This window comes from Myotis daubentonii, chromosome 1, assembly GCF_963259705.1.
Source record: "Myotis daubentonii chromosome 1, mMyoDau2.1, whole genome shotgun sequence".
Taxonomy (NCBI): domain Eukaryota; kingdom Metazoa; phylum Chordata; class Mammalia; order Chiroptera; family Vespertilionidae; genus Myotis; species Myotis daubentonii.
Window position 1 is genome coordinate 105,612,711 of NC_081840.1, and position 22,011 is coordinate 105,634,721.

The 22,011-nt window shown below is 40.5% G+C and overlaps 1 protein-coding gene across 1 annotated transcript in view; it reads left to right on the forward strand.

Moving 5' to 3' along the window:
* Window positions 1-10,765: 10,765 nt before the first annotated feature.
* The window catches only part of GJD4 (gap junction protein delta 4), a 30,037-nt gene continuing 18,791 nt past the window's right edge, over window positions 10,766-22,011 (forward strand). The window contains exon 1 of the mRNA XM_059656127.1: window positions 10,766-10,836. The gene's annotated coding sequence lies outside the window, so the exon portion shown is untranslated. The remainder of the gene's footprint in view (window positions 10,837-22,011) is intronic.

The following is a 22,011-nucleotide window of genomic DNA, read 5'->3' on the forward strand; positions in this document are numbered from 1 at the left end:
TCCTTGTTAAGTTTTTGTCTGGAACATCTATCCAGTGAAGTCAGAGGGGTTTTAAATTTCCCTACTATGACTGTACTGTGTGTTGATCTCTCTGTTAAAGTCCTCCAGAAGTTTTTTTTACATATTTAGGTGCTCCTATATTGGGTGCATATATGTTTACCGGGGTTATATCCTATTGTTGGATTGATCCCTTTAGTATTATGTAGTGATCTTTGTTGTCTCTTGTGATGGCCTTCATGTTATTTTATTATTTTAAAAAATATTTTATTGATTTTTTATAGAGAGGAAGGGAGAGGGATAGAGAGTTAGAAACATCAATGAGAGAGAAACATCGATCAGCTGCCTCCTGCACACCACCTATTGGGGATGTGCCTGCAACCAAGGTACATGCCCTTGACTGGAATCGAACCTGGGACCCTTCAGTCCGCAGGCCAACGCTCTATCCACTGAGCCAAACCAGTCAGGACAATTGCCTTCATTTTAAAGTCTATTTTGTCTGATATGAGTATTGCTACTGCAGCTTTTTTTCCCCCTTTCCCTTTGCATGTAAATTTTTTTCCCATCCCTTCACTCTCATCCTGTGTGTGTCTTTTGTTTTGAGGTAGGTCTCTTGTAGACAGCATATAGTTGGGTCATGGTTTTGTATCCATTCAGCTACCCTACACCTTTTGATTGGAGCATTTAGTCCATTTACATTTAGAGTTATTATTGATAGGTACTTATTTATTGCCATTTTAATTCTCTATGGCTAGGTTTCTCTCTCTGTTTTTTCTTCTCATTATAGCAGTCCTTTTAGCATTTCTTATAATGCTGGCTTAGTAGTGATGTACTCCTTTTGCCTTTTTTCTTTCTTTTTTTTTTTTTGTCTGGGAAGCTCTTTATTTGACTGTCTATTTTGAATGATAACCTTGCTGGATATAGTAATTTTGGTGTCAGATCCTTGCATTCCATTACCTTGAGTACTTCATGGCATTCCCTTCTGGCCTATAGAGTTTCTGATGAGAAATCAGGTGTCATCCTTATGGGAACTCTTTTGTAGGTAACAGTTTTCTTTTCTCTTGTTGCCTTTAAGATTCTCTGTCTTTAATTTTTGGCATTTTAATGATGATGTGTCTCGGTGTGGGTCTGTTTGGGTTCTTCTTGTTTGGGGTTCTATGTGCCTCCTGAACTTGTGTGACTTTTTCCTTAACCAGGTTAGGGAAGTTTTCTGCCACTATTTCTTCAAACACTTTCTCTATCCCTTTCTCCCTTTCTGCCTCTTCTGGCACACCTGCTATTCTAATATTGTTATGTTTCACATTGTCCTACAGCTCCCTTAAGTGGTCCTCCTGTTTTTTAATTGTTTTTTTCTTTTTGGTTCTCTGATTAAATGATATTTTCAACTCTTTCTTCTAATTCACTGACTCAATCCTCAGCTTCCTCTAATCTGCTGTGTATTCCTTCCGATGTGTTCTTTATTTGTGTTATGTCATTCTTTATCTCAGACTGATCTTTTTTCATTGTTACTGTATCTTTTTGCATGCTGTTGCACATTTTTACCATCATTACTCTGAACTCTGTTTACAATAAGTTTTTTTTTTAATTTTTTTTTTTTATCTCTGCTTCATTTATCTCTTCTTCTGGGGAATTCTCTAGTTCTTTCATTTGGGGGTTGTTTCTTTGTCTCCTCATTTTGGCTTCTGTGGGTTTGTGACTATATAGTAAGTAGATCCTCTACACCTCTCAATCTCTAGTGTAGGACAGTGTTAAAGGCTGGTTTCTGAATAATTAGATCAGGCAAAGACTCAAAGCCTCCCGAGACCACCTCTGCCTACAGACTGATAGGATTCTGACTTGAATTGCCCGCCCCCCCCCCCCCGCCCCATAAATTGTTCTCAAGTGTGGCAAGAGTTTTTTTCAACAGTGTGAGGCAGTTGCTTCTGCCTGGAGGCTAATTGTTATTTTTAATCTCTTAAGTGGCCTCAGGGCAAGGTGTTTTCCAATAGGGTGTGCCAACTTTCTTCCCCCCAGGCAAGGCAAATTGGGAAAGATGTCCTCTGCTGAGTGAGGGAATGACTCAGCCCAGGAAACTTGGGGTGTCTGCCTCTGAGCTCTATTCCCCGAGTCCCTGTCCTGGCTTCTGCTCTCACAGCTCCAGTTCACTTCACCCTCCCTCTGCCAGAGCACAAGGTTGGTGGCTCCACAGGGAATTTTGTGCATTGGCCCTTTAAGAGGGTGCCTGAATTTTCAACTGTCATTCCCTGGCAAACAGCATCCCACTACTTTTCACAGCCATATGTTATGTGGGTACCCTTCTCAGTTTTGGTGCTGCCTGCAGGGGGCCCCTGTTCGGGTATTAGATCCCAGAATTCTCAGTGGCAACCCCCCACAGCTGAGATATCTCTCTGGGACTTCAGTTGCTGTCTGTGGATGTTAGCCAGCTCTTTTGCACCTCAATCTCTTCTACGAATCTCTATGTAGTCTCCACTTTCAGTCCTTGGATATCAGGGTTCTCTCTGGTGAGTTTTCTATCAATTATTCAAGAAGTTTTTCTGTATTTTAGTAGTAATTCCGTTTTGTTCCTAGTAGCATGTCCATGCAGCATCCACTTACTCTGCCACCATTTTTAATCTCCAACCATTTTCTTCATTAGCTTTTTTTCGATGTTTGTGATTATAAAATAGAAATCTTAAAAAGGACCGCAGAGATCACTTAGTTCAACCTACTCACCTGAGAGATGAGAAAACTGACGTCACTCAACTATCTGGAAGATGAGGATTTGAATGGTTTTTGACGTCACTCCCACCCCACTATACCATAATCATTCTTTTTAATATATATATATATATATATATATATATATATATATATATATATATATATATATATATATATATTTGATTTCAGAGGGAGAAAAAGAGAGATAGAAACATCAATGATGAGAGGAAATCATCAATTGGCTGCCTCCTGCATCCCCCCCACCACACTGGGGATCGAACCCAAAACCCATGCATGTGTCCTGACTGGGAATCAAGTCATGACCTGTGGTCCATAGGTTGACACTCAACCACTGAGCCGAATCTTCCGGCCATAATCATCTTTAATTTGTACACATATTTGTGAGAAAGAAGAGGTGTGTACCTGGGATGTGAATAGTGCTGACAGCTCTAATGCCTGATTCCATGAACAACTGAGTGAGGACCACCAGTATAATCCATATTTAAATAATAGAAGATACCATCTCACTGCATGCTTTACTGGATATGGACACATTAGAGGTCATTATCATTGCCTGCACCCAGTTCATCCAGTGAACTTCTCTTAGAGACACATGGACCTGCTTCAGTGGAAGAACTCATGGGGGCACCACTTTTAATTCACCTAACAATCCCTGAAAAACCATACACAGATTTGAAGATTCTAAGAAACAACTTTGAGAATAATTTCTTGCATTTAAAAAAAATTCCCCAATTGTCCTATGCAGTGGTATTTCCCCCACTTGCCAGTTGGTAAAACTTAAGTAAAGTTAAATTAATTAACTTAAGGGTGGAAGAATAAGGATTCAAACTTACACCAGTTTGATTCCTAAATTCATGCTCACAATCTCTCTACCATACCACCTTCTAGTGGAGTGAAACGAACCAGTCCATTGTTAAAAAGCCCTCCAGGAAGAACAGCACCATGTGATTCTTGAATTTGCAGATTCTATTTGTTAATTTTGCTTCCCTGGAAATACTAGTGACATAATTTATTAACGACAAGGATGAATCAAGAAGATAATGCTTTCTATTTGTTCAATTCCCTTCAAGCAGTGAAAGGAATTGAACAAATAAAAAAAGGATTTTTCCACCGAATGATCTATTTATTAAAGAGTCTAGTACTGATACCAATGAAAATATTTCCCATCTCTTTCCCTATTAGGTGTCCAGCTCATTAATCCACAACTTTGTTTCCCGACACCATCTTCATGTTCTACTTAAATGGGCATGTTGAATGGCTCACTAGTTGGTACTAAAGTTATTTTGAACTTGAAATTATACATTTGTGGGTGCTTGAGGTTTTTAGCTCCAATTACATTTTATCTTTTCACTCACTGGTTAATACCATAAATTACAGCAAAGCATACTCAAATCCTATATTTTGTTGCCGCCACTAGAGGACCTTTTCTTTTGCAAATTGCTTGACTTTTCCCTTTCCTATGCTTTTTAAAAGTTATAATTGTGTTACAAACATAAGCTCTGGGGACACCACTACAATAGAAGAATTCAATACTAACAGGGAAAATAGTTTCTAAATCTTCCTCTGATGATTTCATCCTGTTCTTTGGAGTTTACTGAGAATGCAGATTTGCCCTGCAGCAAATTTATTCCCATGCTGCCTGATTAGTCTAATTTGCTGCAATATCAAACTCATTCTACTACTTTTCCTGATCAAGGACCATGGCCTTTTTGCAACTTTCTCTGAATCCCAGTTATCAAATCTCTTGGAACCAAATACTGGGGGAAACCTGAATGTTCCTAGCTGTTGAAATAGGTTTGATTTTGAGAGTAAATATTTTCATGTCCTTTGGCAGTCTGTTGTATATATAACCTATTATGAAGGAGAATTTTGGTATTAAATTACATTAAGACATTTTCCCCATCCAGATTCTGCCTGCATATGATACTTGTTAGAGTAAACAAATTCTATTCTTAAGCCCTCAGATCGAACAGTTTGTCACCTTTGAATGAATTGGGTTGACAGCTTAATGCTCCCATGGAAATTTTGTGCCAAACAGAGACAACCTGTTAGCAGAAAAATGTCCTGAAATAACTGTGCATAACAGGATTTGCCAGCACTGCAATTCACTTAGTTAGAACTCCAGCTCTAGGCTGATGCTCAGGGCCTTGCGGGTAGTGGGAGATTCTAGAATGACACATACCAGTGCTAGATTTAGAGGTGCAGCTTTATGAGAGCTGACATTAATTCAAATCAAGTCTCTATTGATTCAAGAGGTCTTAATGATCACTTCCCTCCAGCTTCTCTTGGAAGAAGCCATCCAAGGCAAGCCAGTTGCCACCCACTAAGCATATTCCTCACCAACTGGCCTAACCAGCTGGCATCTGAAGAGAAAACAGCTCAGCTTCCCATTAATGATTCTAGCAGAAAAGAGTTTGTGAAAGTGCTGATGTGAGACATGTGACCTCATTCTCGTTAGCAAAAGAGGCTTGAACAAGTAGTCTGGGTACAAAGGGGTAGCTACATTTGGAGGGGCAAGGATGAAAGAGGAATAAGGAGCAGGTGGCAGTAAAAAGTTAAAGTTAGAGAAAGGACATTTTCCAGTGGGTTGAATATCTTTGCTTCAGCAAGTCCTTCCACAGACAGGCTGATACCATATATATCAAAATAGAGGTCTCACTCTACATGTACAAAAAAGAAAGTTATGTTTGGTGGGGATCTCTGGTACAGGTGATAGAAATGGAACCTTTCGAGGAATTAAGGACATGCCTCCAAAGAGCAGGCCAAGCACCAATAGGTCTTCTACTCGAGAATTTCCAAATCTTTGACTCCAACCCAGAACACTCTCATATCCAACTGTCAAAGACATCTCTGCTTGACTGAGGCTGCTTTTCTTCCCTCCCCAGCTCTACCCTGTCCTTCTCTGATGGCCCATCTCAATGAAAGGCAGCCCCACCTGCCCAGTCCCTGGACCAGGGAAACTTTCCCTCCTCAGGCACTCACTCTTCCACCCTAACACACACACACACACACACACACACACACACACACACACACACACACACCTATCGCTTGGGAGAAAAAAACACCCTGCAATAGCAGAGTACCATGTTGCTATAAAGTACTGTGAATGAAATTATAAAGTTAGAGAGTCATTTTATGAAGAATAGTTTCAGAGTGAAAACACACTAGGTAACCCAAGGCACAGAGAGAGGGAGAGGGAGGGGAAGAGAGAGAGAGAAAGCCCATAGAGACAGTCTACATTAGAAGAGCATCTAGGGAGCTGACCTTGAAGCAGCTTGCAGTTCAGTAGGAGTTATTTATTCATTCTTTGTGTGAAATTGTTCAAAAATAGCATTGATCCAAACTTTTAGGCAACATGGGAATGCATAGATATTTCCCCTTCAGCTTGGCATGTTTGGTGGTGGCAGCCAAGGCACCTGCCACCTAGAGCAGGCTGGAGCCAGATGGAAGGGGAACAGAGAGCCTGCAGCTTAACTTAGCCCCCCAGTGTCATGGGCTTCCCCTTTACTGAGCACTCACACATCACCCTTTAGGTAGTGTCTGAGTCCCAGGATACCAGATTTAGTGTTCGCTACTCATTCTGCTTCTAATTTGAGTCTCCAGAGCTAGGCTTCTTATGACCCCTTAAGTAGTGTTTAAATTGTACATATTTTCCCATTATAGGCTTCTTTGCCTTCATAGGTCTCTACAGAAAAGACTCTCTTAAAGTATGAGTGAGTCCCCTATTACATATATACATGTGTACATGTGTGTAAGACAGCTCTGTGGTTAAATGAGAAGATCTCAGTCCTTAAAGATTGACCCCAAATTCTTAAGTCAATTTGGGCAAATTCCTTTACTTTTTGTATTAGTTTGACTACCATAACAAAATACCATAGACTAGGTTGTTTACACAACAGCAATGTATTTTCTCATTTGGAGGCTAGAAGGCCAAGATCAAGATGTAGGTTGAGTTGGTTTTGGCTGCAGCCTCTCTCCTTGGCTTGCAGATGACTGCTTTCTTGCTGTGTCCTCATGCTGTCTTTCTACTGTGTGCACATATCTCCAAGGTGTTTCTGTGTGTCCTAACTTCCTTTCCTAAATGGACACCAATTCTGAGGTATTGAGGGTTGTAACTTCAACACATGAATTTGGGAGGAACAAAATTCAACACATAATACTTTTCTTAACTTCATTTTTGCTTTTTTATGTCTGAAGTAGTTGGGTCAATGACTTTTGAGGTCCTTTCTCAGTCTACCAGTGCTGCCTGAGAGTGTGTGCTTCTCTCTCTCTCATGATATTATATATACTTAAATGCACTAGCCATGTTGTTTTTTTCTTCATATGTTTCCCCATCTAAAGGTAACACCTCTTCCCTCCTATCCATTGTTAGTTGTTGGGGCTGTCATTGCCAAGGTTATCTGAGTTAGTTCCCTATCTCACTTGGAATTCAGAATGGCTGTGGATGAACAGAGGAGCCTCTTGGGAGAACTGAGCCCAACTACAGTGGCTGCTGTGTGCTCTATCTTCCCTAGGTCACTGAGACCCTTCCTTGTTAGAGCCCCACTTGTTGAGAGGCATAGGCATACCCCTGTGATCCTTGTTTTGAGAATGTAGATCAATGCACTCCCACCCCACAGGTCCTGACTGGCTCCCACATCTGCTCATAGTTCCATTCTTAGTTTAGAATCAATGAGAGTACCCTCACTCACAGGAAGGAGAATGATGCACTGAGCAGGAAAACCCAGCAAACACTCATGTTGGTGGCTAAAAGAAATTCTTGCTTTAAATGAACCTTTAGGGGAAGGCTTTTCTCTTCTTGGCTCCAATTAGAGGAAGCATCCACATAGCTACTTTCAGAAGTTCATGCATATACTATCCTTGGTCACCGACATTGCTCCCAATGGCCATGTTGCAAAAGCTGTACTTTCAGACATCTTTTCACATATTCAGCTCCTACACTGCTTCAATGTTCCAATTTAACAAAAAAGAAGAAATAGGAAACAACCAGTTTTAGATTTTGGTTGATCCTGAGAAATAGTAGAAAAACGTACCCAGGAAATGTCCTGCGTTCCCAGCGTGTTTAGTCTATTGCTGAGGCTTTTTACTGAATGAGGACATTATTTCCCCACTGAGCCAAAAAACAAAACAACAAGAGCACATTATATTTCCAGCTATCTGTCTTGTCAGAAAAAAAAGGCCCTCAGTTTTGATAACCCTAGCAACGGTATGGGTTTTGTTTCTAAAGAGCTAAGTTCGGAACAAAAGGAAGAAATGAGAAATACAAATAAAAAGTAAGAACTTCACACCTGTTGCCCTTTAGGATGGATTATTTACTGAGGTCATAATGTGCTGGTAGTAAGCCTTGTGCTCCAGAAAATGAAAGGCATTACAGTGCATGAGCTGTATTATTCAGCACAACTAGAATGCTTAGAAACAGTAACTCACTGAAGTCTCTAGCAGTCAACATCTATCTTCACTCCAGTGCCAAAATCCATTGTCTTCATTTTTTAATTTTTAAGTTAAAATATTTTTACTATTATTATCACTTTTCACTGCCTTATTCTAAGAATTTCTTATCAGAAACATACCTTTCCTTGCAAAAGGGAATAAATGCAATGAGTAGAAATAAATAATTTGGCCTCTTTTTCTAATCGTGCCTCAATGCTCCCAGCACTCCAGGTGAGTCACAAGGATTAAGGCAAAAATGTTCTTATTCTTTTGAAAACTTAATTCATGAATTTGTAAAATTCTTTTTTTAAAATTAAATCTTTATTGTTCAGATTATTACATTTGTTCCTCTTTCCCCCCCCCCCATATCTCCCCTCCTCCCAGTTCCCACCCTACCCTCTGCCCTCACTCCCCACCCACTGTCCTCATCCATAGGTGCACGATTTTTGTCCAGTCTCTTCCCGCTTCCCTCACACCCTTTTCCTCCCCCAAGAATAGTCAGTCCACTCCCTTTCTATGCCCCTGATTCTATTATAATCACCAGTTCATTCTGTTCATCAGATTATTTATTCACTTGATTCACTTGATTCTTAGATTCACTTGTTGATAGATGCGTATTTGTTGTTCATAACAACAGAGTCCTGGCTTTTTCGGTTGGGTGTTTTTTGCTATTTCTTCTTCTTCCTCTCCTTAAAGAATACCTTTCAGCATTTCATATAATACTGGTTTGGTGGTGATGAACTCCTTTAGCTTTTCCTTATCTGTGAAGCTCTTTATCTGACCTTCAATTCTGAATGATAGCTTTGCTGGATAAAGTAATCTTGGTTGTAGGTTCTTGGTATTCATCACTTTGAATATTTCTTGCCACTCCCTTCTGGCCTGCAAAGTTTCTGTTGAGAAATCAGCTGACAGACGTGTGGGTACTCCCATGTAGGTAACTGGCTGTCTTTCTCTTGCTGCTTTTAAGATTCTCTCTTTGTCTTTTGCTCTTGACATTTTAATTATGATGTGTCTTGGTGTGGTTCTCTTTGGATTCCTTTTGTTTGGGGTTCTCTGTGCTTCCTGGACTTGTAAGTCTATTTCTTTCATTAGGTAGGGGAAGTTTTCTGTCATTATTTCTTCAAATAGGTTTTCAATATCTTGCTCTCTCTCATCTTCTGGCACCCCTATAATTCGGATGTTGGCAAGCTTGAAGCTGTCCCAGAGGCTCCTTACACTATCTTCATATTTTTGGATTCTTTTTTCATTTTGCTTTTCCAGTTGGGTGTTTTTTGCTTCTTCGCATTTCAAATCTTCGACTTGATTCTTGCGCTCCTCTGTTCTGCTGTTGGTAGTCTGTATAATATTCTTTATTTCAGTCAGTGTATGCTTAATTTCTAGTTGGTCCTTTATCACAACATTGAGGGTCTCATTAGATTTCTTGAGGATCTCACTATATTTATCGGCGGTCTCACCAGTCTTTTCGAGGGCCTTGCTAAATTTATCGGCGGCTCCTAGGCAGTTCTTGAGAGACCTTAAAAGTGTGGTTTTGAACTCTATATCCAGTAGTTTGCTTTCCCCCATTTCTGTCATTTGTGTCCTGTTTCTTTGTCTCCGCATTTTTTATGCTTTCTTGGTGCACCCCCTAGTGGTCTTTGTGCGCTGTCTTGTAGTTAAGCCTTGATTGTTGTAGGTAAAACTGGGGGGGATTTGACCTCCAGGCCAACTGGCTGTGAGAATCAGCTGTGTCTATAGTTGGAGAACTTCTGTCCTCTAGGGAGGTGCTAATCTAGCCTTTGCCTGAGGCTATCCAGCAAATGCCTCTGTGCAGGGCTTCGGCAGGGCGGGTCCCAGGGGATCAACAGGGTAGGCCGAGGGACCAGTTATGGCTGCTCTCAGTCCTCTCCCCAGAGGCTCTGCCTCTCAGTGTCCCAGCAACCACTGCAAGTACCTCGGAGAGAAAGCTGCCCTCGAGTTCCGACTGATGCCAGACAGTCCTGCTTCTCCCATTTGAGTCTGGGTCCCCAGAGACTAGCCCGGAACTGGAGCCCAGAGCCTGAGACTCCCTCCTGATTGAAACAGATAACCGCGCCCTCAGCTGCTAGCCCTCTCCACACGCACCTCTGCACCTTTGTATTTTACTTCCGCACCGCGCCTCCTCTGAGTCTCGGTATGCTTTTCTCTTTCCTTCTAGTTGTAGAATTTCCCCTCAGCCAGCCTTCCTGTGGTTCTGGGTGATGTCCGTTCTGTCTTTTAGTTGTATTTTTGAAGTGCCGCCATCTTGGTTTCTCTCGAATTTGTAAAATTCTTGTTCTTTTCCTTATCTGCTCTTTTGGTGTGTGTGATTTCCCCCCTCCTCCCCTTCTCTTTCCTTTGTTCTTTTTCCTCTTCTATTCTCTTGCTTTTCACTTCTCTTTCTTTCCTAAGGGTACACAGTCTGTTCCACAGGTGATTATATCCACGTTTACCTATCATTTTCATGGTTCGGTTAGATACTTCAGATGAAATTGCTTGCAGAGTCCTGGCATCAAATACATACCTTCATATAGCAAGGATAGATTAAGGATTAATGAAAGGAAAATTATTGTTCTTTCCCTATGTCTCCAGGGTAAAGGGGAATTGGAGCCAAGGTTGACACAGATTATGAAGGAGGGTTTCTACCCATCATCATGACAGAATAAATGATACTGAACTAGACCTCCCACTGTAAGTAACCAACAAAGCACACCAAAAAACCTGATAAAATATGTGAAGTAAAACTTTTCAAATATTAAAAACGGGCAGCAAAGGAGTGTGATCCCTGACATAAAGGAAACATGGGCAGTGAACTTTATGATTATTTTAGCTTTTCATCTGGAGACAGTTTGGGACTGTACCCAGGGGAAACCCAAACAGAGCATGGAGGCCTACTGAGTTGAGAAGACAGAGATTAGAGTTTGGGGAGACTGATACAGCTAGAGAGTGTAGGGGAGATACCAGAGAAGAGGGAGCTATATAGAACCCCAGAAATGTATACAAAACTTCCCTTGAGTCTTTAGCTAAATGCTAAGCTATATGTTCAAAGAGTGAAACTAGATAAGGTCAGGAAACCAACAACTTCAAAGAAGTTTTAAGCTGAACAATTCCTAGGTCTCACAGCTCACTTTTAAATTATGGCCAGCCAGAATGAAGATACTGCACCTTGTTAAACACCTGGGAAATTCAGTGAAGACTAGAAATGCAATATGGCCAAATTAGATCCATTCTAACAAAGCTTAAAATAAGCCTCAGGAAGATCAAGCTAATCAAACAACTTAAATGCCTGTCAAATAAAAATTTAACACTTATTGGAGGGAGATAAAATCCAGATATTCAACAACATAACATACACAAGGTTCAGCATTCAATAAAAATAATGAGACCTATGAAGAATCACATAGTAAGAAATATCAGCCAAGATCAGGAGACTAAGAAATAAATCCAGATGATGGAATTAGCAGGCAAGGACTTTAAATCTACTCAAGAATTTAAAAGGAACCAAATAAAATGAGAAGAATGGCTATATTAACATTAAAAAATACACTTCAGAATGAGGAATATTACCATACACGAAGAGGGATATTTTATAATGATAAAAGGGCCAATTCATCAAGAAGATACAATTTCAATACATATGCACCTGGTAATAAAACTGTAAATTACATGAAACCAGGTAATCAGGAAATAACAACATATATGGCTACTGTTTTAAATTAAAAAGGAAAATACTACACAGCTATTTGCAAGGTCATGTTAATCATCATAGATTTATTGAGTAAGTAAAACATCCTAGGGCATTATTGGGGTGACAGGAAAACAGTTTAACAGATTTGTATTTAACTTCGAGGAGCTCACAAGAGTTGAAATACAGAACACACATGCACACATACACAGGCAGACTGAAAAATTAAAATAATGTCGAGCATTTTTCCTTAAATGTCTGCCTTTCAATTTTTGAATCTAAGAAATCATTAAGCTCCTGTTGGCTGTTTCCATCCTAAACTATTAGTGCTTGGCCTTAGAAATATCATAGCTGCTTAGTCATCCTGTTCTGCCAAGTGGCTAACTGACTACCCTCCTAAGTTTAGCTAGATACAGGGGTGGGCAAACTTTTTGACTCGAGGGCCACAAAGGGTTCTTAAACTGGACCAGAGGGCCGGAACAAAAGCATGGATGGAGTGTTTGTGTGAACTAATATAAATTCAAAGTAAAGAGTCTGGAGAGAAATAAGATGGCGGCGATATAGGCAGACGCGTCCCAGGTTGTGTCCCGGAGCAAATGGAGTGAGGAGCTGAAACTAGTAACACCCACCCCGAATTGGCGAAATTGCTCAGCTGGTGAGACAGTTTGCAGCTGGGAAGGGCAGAACTCCCCTGGAAAGGTAAAAAAAACCCCAGGGATTTGGGCAGGAAAGTTTGCCAGACCTCTGAGCCCAGAGGGTCGGAGGGAGACCGCATGGAAGACAGCCGCGTGCCTGGGACAGGCACAGCCCCTGATGGGGGAAAGGAGATCTGCGGGATTCCTGGTGCTGCCAGGGGATTTGAGAACTGGGTTCTGTGACCACGGAGGACTGAGCCTAAAGGGGGCAGCCTGAAGAGCTGACCTGACCATGCAGTGCCAGTAAGAGAGGAGCTTACAGAACCTAAGCCTTCCCCGTTTCTGCAGCCGGCATTTGTTTGTTTGTTCTCACCGAATCCTGTTCATGGGACATTTCGGATACAGACACTCACCTGTGCTGAAGAGAGGGAGAGGGTGCGGAGGAGTGGAATCTGGGGAGAGACTGAGGAGAGAAGGGGGGCCAGGAGAGGTGGCAGCGAATTGAGTGTTGAGTGCTGAGACACCCCTTAGCCCAGGACTGGGGCAGCCATTCTCTCCGGAGAGTGAGACTTCTCCCCCCAGCCCCCAGGCAAGGAGCACAGCCACACCCAGATTCCACCCTGAACAAGATCAAGGATTAAAATAATCTGATCAGTCCCTGGGAGTTAACAGGGTCTGGCCTATAGAAGGATTTTCAATGCCGTATAGCCTCAGAGGCCAACCCCAGAACACTGCCACCCAGAGGCTGAGCCACAAACTGACTCTTTGCTAAACACAAAATAAGGCAGTCTGAGAAACAAATAAGGCCTGCTTTGAAATAAGGACTGTGGTTTACAACACAGAGGAACAGTGTATCACAGGGAAACTCAACACTCTCCTGAATACCTGGCAGGACTAAAGGCGAGCCAGACTGAAGAATAGAAGAACTGAAGGACCTTCACTACTGCAATTTTTTTTTTCTTTTTTCACCTTTTAACTAAGAAACCAATTTTTTTCTTTTTTCTTTTTTTTTCTCCTTTTTTTCCTTCTTTTTTTTTTCTTCTTTTTCCTGATTTTACCCTTTTAATTACTACCTTCTTATTTTTAACCAGCATTATTACTGCTACCATTTTACCATCTTTTAAAGTGCCATTTTATTTTCTCTTTATTTTATTTTGGGATTAGTGTTCTCCATTCTATTTTCATCATTATATTATTGGTTGTTTCTAGTTTGCATCCATCTACAGGGAGCTGTTGCTGGAATTTGCTGGGATTCGTGGTGGTTCTATAGGAGTATTCTCCTCATATAAAAAGTCTCTTCCCCTCTTCAACTTCATTCTCTTTTTTCACTCTTCTCTTTTCTTTTCTTTTCTCGCTTTTATTTTTCCCCCTTCTTTTTTCCCAATTTCATTTTTGCACTCCCTTTTTTGATCCCTACTTTTCTTTTCTTTTTTCTCTTTTATCTTTATCTCTTCCTTCTTCTTTATCCCATAATTCTCTTTATTCGGGTGGTCACCTTTATTTGGGGTTATTAATATTGTGAATATATTTGTGTTTAGTGCCTGGTACGTGGTGCCTTGTTGTGTTGTATTTTGTGCCCTTAAATCAACGCAGCAGATCCGAGCAATAGCAGCCTACTGAGCACCACACCCTCTGCTAAGGAACAGCAGCTGTACGTGAAACTGCCCCCCACCAGCCAGAAGAGCCACCACAGCTGTGAACAGCACCCACCAGAGGAGCTGCTGCCAACTGAAGAGCAGCTGCTACCACAACCGCCCGAAGAGCAACCACAGACCAAGGAGTCACTGCCACCCAGGGAGCAGCCACTGAACGACTCAACGTCTAGATATGTCAGTGAGATCAAACATGGGTAGACAAAGAAACCCCCAAAGGAAAGAGAAGGAGGACTCTCCAGAAAAGCAGCTAAGTAATACAGAGGCATGCAACATGACAGAAAAAGAATTCAGAATAAGGGTCCTAGAGTGCATAAACCGGATGGAGGGAAAAATTGACAACCTCTGCAAGAAGCAAGAAGAAACATGAAAAAATCAACAACTTAAGTAAGACCCAAGAAGAAATGAAGAGTGATATAGCTGCAATAAAAACACCATTGAAAGTATCAAGAGTAGACTAGGAGAAGCGGAGGACCGAATTAGTGAATTAGAAGACAAGGAAGCAAAACACACCCAAAATGTACTGCAATTGGAGAAAAAAATTAAAAGACAGTAGGACAGCCTAAGGGAGCTTTGGGACAACATGAAACGAAACAACATATGAATAATAGGGGTACCAGAACAACAGAAAGAAGAACAAGGATTAGAAAACCTATTCGAAGAAATAATATCAGAAAACTTCCCTGAGGTGGGGAAGAAAAAAGTCACACAAGCCCAGAGAGTCCCATACAAGGTGAACTCAAAAAGACCCACACCAAGACACATCATAATTACCATGGCAAATGTTCAGGACAAAGAGAAAATCTTACAGGCCGCAAGAGAGAGATGGAAAGTTACATACAAGGGATCTCCCATTAGATTATCAAATGATTTCTCAACAGGAACACATCAGGCCAGAAAAGAATGGACAGAAATTTACAAAGTGATGCAAAGCAAAGGACTGAATCCAAGAATACTCTATCCAGCAAGGCTATCATTCAAACTTGAAGGGGAAATAAGAAGCTTCACAGACAAAAAAAGGCTAAGGGAGTTTATCACCACCAAGCCAGCAATGCAAGGAATGCTAAAGGGACTGGTATAAAAAGAAGAAATAAAAAGCTCAGAAAGAAAACAGCCACACACACACACAAAAGAAATGGCTACAAACAAGTACCTTTCAATAATAACTTTAAACATAAATGGACTAAATGCTCCAACCAAAAGACATCGAGTGGCTGAATGGATAAAAAAACATGACCCATACATCTGCTGTCTACAAGAAACCCACCTCATTAGAAGGGACTCACACAGACTGAAAGTGAAAGGATGGAAAAATATCTTTTAGGCAAATGGAAAGGAAAAGAAAGCTGGGGTAGCAGTACTTATATTGGACAAAATAGACCTCAAAGTGAAGGCCTTAACAAGAGATAAGGAAGGCCACTTCATAATACTAAAGGGATCAATACAACAAGAAGATATAACCCTGGTAAACATATATGCACCCAATGCAGGAGCACCCAAATTCATAAAAAAACTCCTGGAAGATATCAAAGGAGAGATTGACAACAATACAATCATAGTAGGGGACTTTAATACACCATTGACAGCACTGGATAAGTCCTATAGACAAACAATCAGCAAAGATACAGCAATCCTAAATGACTCACTAGATCAGATGGACTTAATAGACATCTTCAGAACACTTCACCCCAAAGCCAGGGAATATACGTTCTTCTCAGGTGCTCATGGGACATATTCAAAAATAGACCACATATTGGGTCACAAGCAAAGTATCCCCAAATTCAAGAAGATTGAAATCATAAAAAGCATCTTTGCAGACCACGATGGCATAATACTAGAAATAAACTACAATAAAAACAACCCAAAATACTCAAACACCTGGAAGCTGAATAGCATGCTATTAAATATTGACTGGGTTACCAATGAGATCAAAGAAGAAATTAAAAACATCCTGGAAACTAATGACAATGAAAACACAACAATCCAAAACCTTTGGGACGCAATGAAAGCAGTCCTGAGAGGGAAGTTTATAGCTCTACAGGCCTATCTCAAAAAACAAGAAAAAACGGTAGTAAATCACCTAACTCTACAACTCAAAGATTTAGAAAGAGAGCAACAAGAAAAGCCCAGAGTGAGCAGAAGGAAGGAGATAATAAAGATTAGAGCAGAAATAAATGACATAGAGACCAAAAAAACAATACAGAAAATCAATGAAACCAAGAGCTGGTTCTTTGAAAGGATAAACAAGATTGACAAACCTCTAGCCAGACTCACCAAGAAGCAAAGAGAGACGACCCAAATAAACAAAATCAGAAATGATAGAGGCGAAATAACAACAGACCCCACAGAAATACAAATGATTGTTAATAAATACTATGGACAGCTCTACTCGAACAAACTAGACAACCTGAAGGAAATGGACAAATTCCTAGAAAAATACAACATTCCAAAACTCAATCAGGAAGAATCTAAAAATCTCAATAGGCCAATAACTATGGAAGAAATTAAAGCAGTCATCAAAAAGCTTCTATCAAACAAAAGCCCCGGACCAGACGGCTTCACAGGGGAGTTTTACCAAACATTCAAGGAAGAACTAAAACCTATCCTCCTCAGACTATTACAAAATATCCAAGAGGAAGGAACACTTCCAAGCTCATTGTATGAAGCCAGCATCACCCTAATACCAAAACCAGGTAAAGACAACACAATGGAAGAGAATTACAGGCCAATATTCCTCATGAACATAGATGCCAAAATCCTCAACAAAATCTTAGCAAATCGGATCCAGCAGTACATCAGAAAGATCATACCCCATGACCAAGTAGGATTTATCCCAGGGATGCAAGGATGGTACAATATCTGCAAATCAATAAATGTGATACATCACATAAACAAATTGAAAGAAAGAAACCACATGGTCATATCAATTGATACAGAGAAAGCATTTGACAAAATTCAACACCCATTTTTGATAAAAACTCTCAGCAAGGTGGGAGTAGAAGGATCATACCTCAACATAATAAAAGCCATATATGACAGGCCCACAGCCAGCATCATACTCAACGGACAAAAAGTAACACCATTTCCCCTAAGAACAGGAACAAGACAGGGATGCCCCCTCTCACCACTCCTGTTCAACATAGTACTGGAAGTGTTAGCCATTGCAATTAGGCAAGAAGAAGAAATAAAAGGCATCCAAATTGGAAAAGAGGAAGTAAAACTGTCCTTATTTGCAGACGACATGATATTATACATACAAAACCCTAGAGACTCCATCAAAAAGCTACTAGACTTAATACATGAATTTGGCAATGTAGCAGGATACAAAATTAATGCCAAGAAATCTGAGGCATTTCTATACACCAATAGTGAACTTTCAGAAAGAGAGATTCAAAAACAATCCCGTTTACCATCACACCAAAAAAATTAAGCTACCTAGGAATAAACTTAACTAAAGAGGTAAAAGACCTCTACTCAGAAAACTACAGGACGTTGAAAAAAGATATAGAGGAAGACATAAACAGATGAAAGAACATACCGTGTTCATGGATTGGTAGAATCAACATCATTAAAATGTCCATACTACCCAAAGCAATCTATAAATTCAACGCACTTCCCATTAAAATACCAACAGCATACTTCAGAGATCTAGAACGAACTCTCCAAAAATTCATCTGGAATAAAAAAAGACCCCGAATAGCTGCAGCAATCCTGAAAAAGAACAAAGTAGGTGGGATCTCAATACCAGATATCAAGATGTATTACAAAGCCACTGTTCTCAAAACTGCCTGGTACTGGCACAAGAATAGGCATATAGATCAATGGAATAGAATACAGAGCCCAGAAATCGGCCCGAACCAATATGCTCAATTAATATTTGACAAAGGAGGCAAGAACATACAATGGAGCCAAGATAGTCTCTTCAATAAATGGTGTTGGGAAAATTGGACAGATATATGCAAGAAAATGAAACTAGACCACCAACTTACACCATACACAAAAATAAACTCAAAATGGATAAAGGACTTAAATGTACAACAGGAAACCATAAAAATTCTAGAAGAATCCAAAGGCAACAAAATCTCAGACATATGCCGAAGCAATTTCTTCACTGATACAACTCCTAGGGCACTTGAAACGAAAGAGAAAATGAACAAATGGGACTACATCAAAATAAAAAGCTTCTGCACAGCAAAAGAAACCATCAACAAAACAACAAGAAAACCCACTGCATGGGAAAACATATTTGCCAATGACATATCTGATAAGGGCCTAATCTCCAAAATTTATAGGGAACTCATACAACTTAACAAAAGGAAGATAAACAATCCAATCAAAAAATGGGCAAAGGACCTAAATAGACACCTTTCAAAAGAGGACATTCAGAAAGCCAAGAGACATATGAAAACATGCTCAAAGTCACTAATCATCCGAGAGATGCAAATCAAAACAACAATGAGGTACCATCTCACACCTGTCAGACTGGCTATCATCAACAAATCAACAAACGACAAGTGCTGGAGAGGATGTGGAGAAAAAGGAACACTTGTGCACTGCTGGTGGGAATGCAGACTGGTGCAGCCACTATGGAAGACAGTATGGAGTTTCCTCAAAAAACTACAAATGGAACTCCCATTTGACTCTGTGATCCCACTTCTAGGAATATATCCCAGGAAACCAGAAACACCAATCAGAAAGGATATATGCACCCCTATGTTCATAGCAGCACAATTCACCATAGCTAAGATCTGGAAACAGCCTAAGTGCCCATCAGTAGATGAATGGATTAGAAAACTGTGGTACATCTACACGATGGAATACTATGCTGCTCTAAAAAGGAAGGAACTCTTACCATTTGCAACATCATGGATGAAACTGGAGAGCATTATGCTAAGTGAAATAAGCCAGTCAATAAAGGAAAAATACCACATAATCTCACTCATTCATGGATAATAGAGACCATTATAAACTTTTGAACAATAATAGATACAGAGGCAGAGCTGCCTCAAACAGATTGTCAAACTGCAGCGGGAAGGCTGGGGAGGGTCTGGGTGCAGGAGGTAGGGGGGTAAGAGATCAACCAAAGGACTTGTATGCATGCATATAAGCATAACCAATGGGCATAAGACACCGGGGGATAGGGGAGGCTAGGGGACTGTCTAGGGCGGGGGGAAAAAATGGACACATATGTAATACCCTTTGTAATACTTTAAGCAATAAAAAAAAAAATTTAAAAAAAAGTAAACATCATTACATAAAAGGGTACAGTCTTTTTTTTTTTTTTAAGTTTTATTCATTTCAAATGGGCCAGATCCGGCCCACGGGCCATAGTTTGCCCACGGCTGACTAGAACCTACAGAACTGGGACCTTGATGGATGATCATTGTTAACATTGCATAAGACCAGAGATCTACTTTGGGGTTCTAATAAGGCTTACGATGAGCTGCTTTAGGCGCCTGTTTTCTACTCATTCTCAAAGCAAGCATTGAGCCTTTAGGGCACTTACATTAAGAGAATGTAAAAATATATTAGTTCTCAGGGTGATTCATATTCATTATGTTTAATTAAACCAGTAAAGGTTCATATTCATTATGTTTAATTAAACCAGTAAAGCCCCACTGAAAATGAGAAAGGAGCTACTCTTTTGGAAAAATCATTTTCAAATATCTACTTTATACACACAATTTAATCTTTTAGAATTCAGTCATATTTTCCAAAGAAACTGTCTGGAGGTAGTGTTGGGAATAAAATAGATTAACCCTTAAAGAGCCTTTTCATAAATCCAAGCTCAGCTAACAGGAAGGGCTTTTTGTTGCCTTTTAATGAATGATTAAATATTTTTATGCCATTTCTTTTCAAGAAAGATTAAAGTAGCTTACCAACAAACCTTCTATGGATCTTAGCAGGTTCCAGAAAGGAAGAGCAGAGGCTAAAAGATATGTTTCTTCTAGTCTTGCCTGAGAGTGAGAGCTTGTTTCTAAAGCTTGCTCCCATCTCTGTGGAACATGGAAAGACTATGGGCCTTCGAGTCAAATAAATTGGAATAAAATCCCAACCATTTCACCTACAACCTCTGTCTTAGGCAGTCATGAAACACCATGGAGCTGTATTTTCTTCATTTATAACATACTTCAACGCCCCCACCCCTGCCATACACACATTTGCAAATATTCTCTTCTTCATGCTCTCTTCACACCTCTATTAGAAGCCTTGAGGTTCAATACTGTTACATGACCATATGTCTTAGATCTTTAGGTATCTGGAAAGTCAGTCACTGTTCTTACTGTTAGAAATGTACTTGCCTGCCTCCCTCTCTTTGTCTTACTCACCTACATCCTTTTTTCCCCTCACAGTGTCTGCTATGGAGGAGATATCAATATATTGTTAAATAAAGCTCTTATTCTTTTTCAGGAGTATTCAACAAGCTTTTTGTTTCCTTCTTTAGAGAGGAAAAACAACACAAAACAACTTCCAGTTGCTCTTGCAGCTCCCTTACACAGCACTCTGATGTAGTAGAGGGTGAAGAGCTTTGAAGTCACACCCTGTGTTTCAGTTCCAGCTCCCCCACCTACTAGCTGTGTGACCTTGAGCCATCAAATTAGGAGATGTGTGTACATTGGCCAAGGTAGGGTTGGCTGATGGGAAAGACACAGGACATTTTGTCCCTGTCCTGTCCCCTGCTCCTACCCAGATTACACTCTTAGATCTAAGTGACCCCTTCACAAATGCTGCCTGATCCACTCTGCTCCATCAGGTGCTCTGCACTGCAGTCTGTCCATCCCCTCACACTCCATTCCCTGCCTTGTTGTCTTCACTTTCACATGGAAATAGAGCCTGGTAATTGTAGGGCTGGTTTCTGGGGAGGTCCTGGCTGTTCCCACAGCACTGCAGCAGTGAAAGGGGATACTCCTTAACTTCCTTTCACTCTTGTTCCTTAAGAGAAAACGAATTAAAAAGACTGTCTGAGGAGATCCCCATCTCTCAAATTGCTGAGGTACAGAGTACGACATTGGCTCAGAGACAAATTAACTATCGTCTGCTCTTTGAGACACCCCTGTCTGGAACTTCTGAATATATCTTTCATTTGTAACAAACTGGCTGATCATTTGTCTCAAATCAAAGTGGTTGTGAATGTTTTTAGGATTAGTGTTCAACAGCTGTGTGTTTTAATATAGATCAAATTCCTTCATTCCCCCTTCTAGTATTTCCTGGTAGAAAACAGGCAGAGAGAAAGGCACAGAAAGGGAACATGAACTGGTCTTGTTGAGGCTCCACTAACTTGCCATTCAGAGGGGCTTCCAGTGTTGTCATATTTGCAGCCACTCAGTGTCTCCCTCATTTCCTTCCTCTTTCTCCCTTTTCTCTGCTACTGCCTAAAACATAAAAATGAATAAGAGGAAAACACAAGGACTTATAAACCTGAATGTGGCATTTGGACTGTGTAAGAAGGTTGGAGCTTAGGAAAATGGGACAGTGTTTATTTATTTTTTTAAGATTTAAATTTTTTAAAAATTCTTTATTAGTTAAGGTATTACAAATGTGTCCTCATCCCCTCCATTAAACCCCCATTCTCTCCCCCCCCCCCGACCCATGCTCTCATCCCCCTGTTGTCCATGTCCATTGGTTTGGCTTATATGTATGCATACATGTCCTTTGGTTGATTTCTTCCCCTTACCCCCTTCCTCCCCTACTTTCCCTCTGGGGATTGATAGTCTGATCGCTGTTTCTCTGTCTTTGGAGAGTTTATGATATCCCACTGTCTCCTTTTCCCTAACCAAGGTCCTTACTTTTATATAAAAGCCTGCTTCCAGAAATGATGTTTCTAAACCAGGGGTGGGCAAACTTTTTGACTCGAGGGCCACAATGGGTTCTTAAACTGGACCGGAGGGCCGGA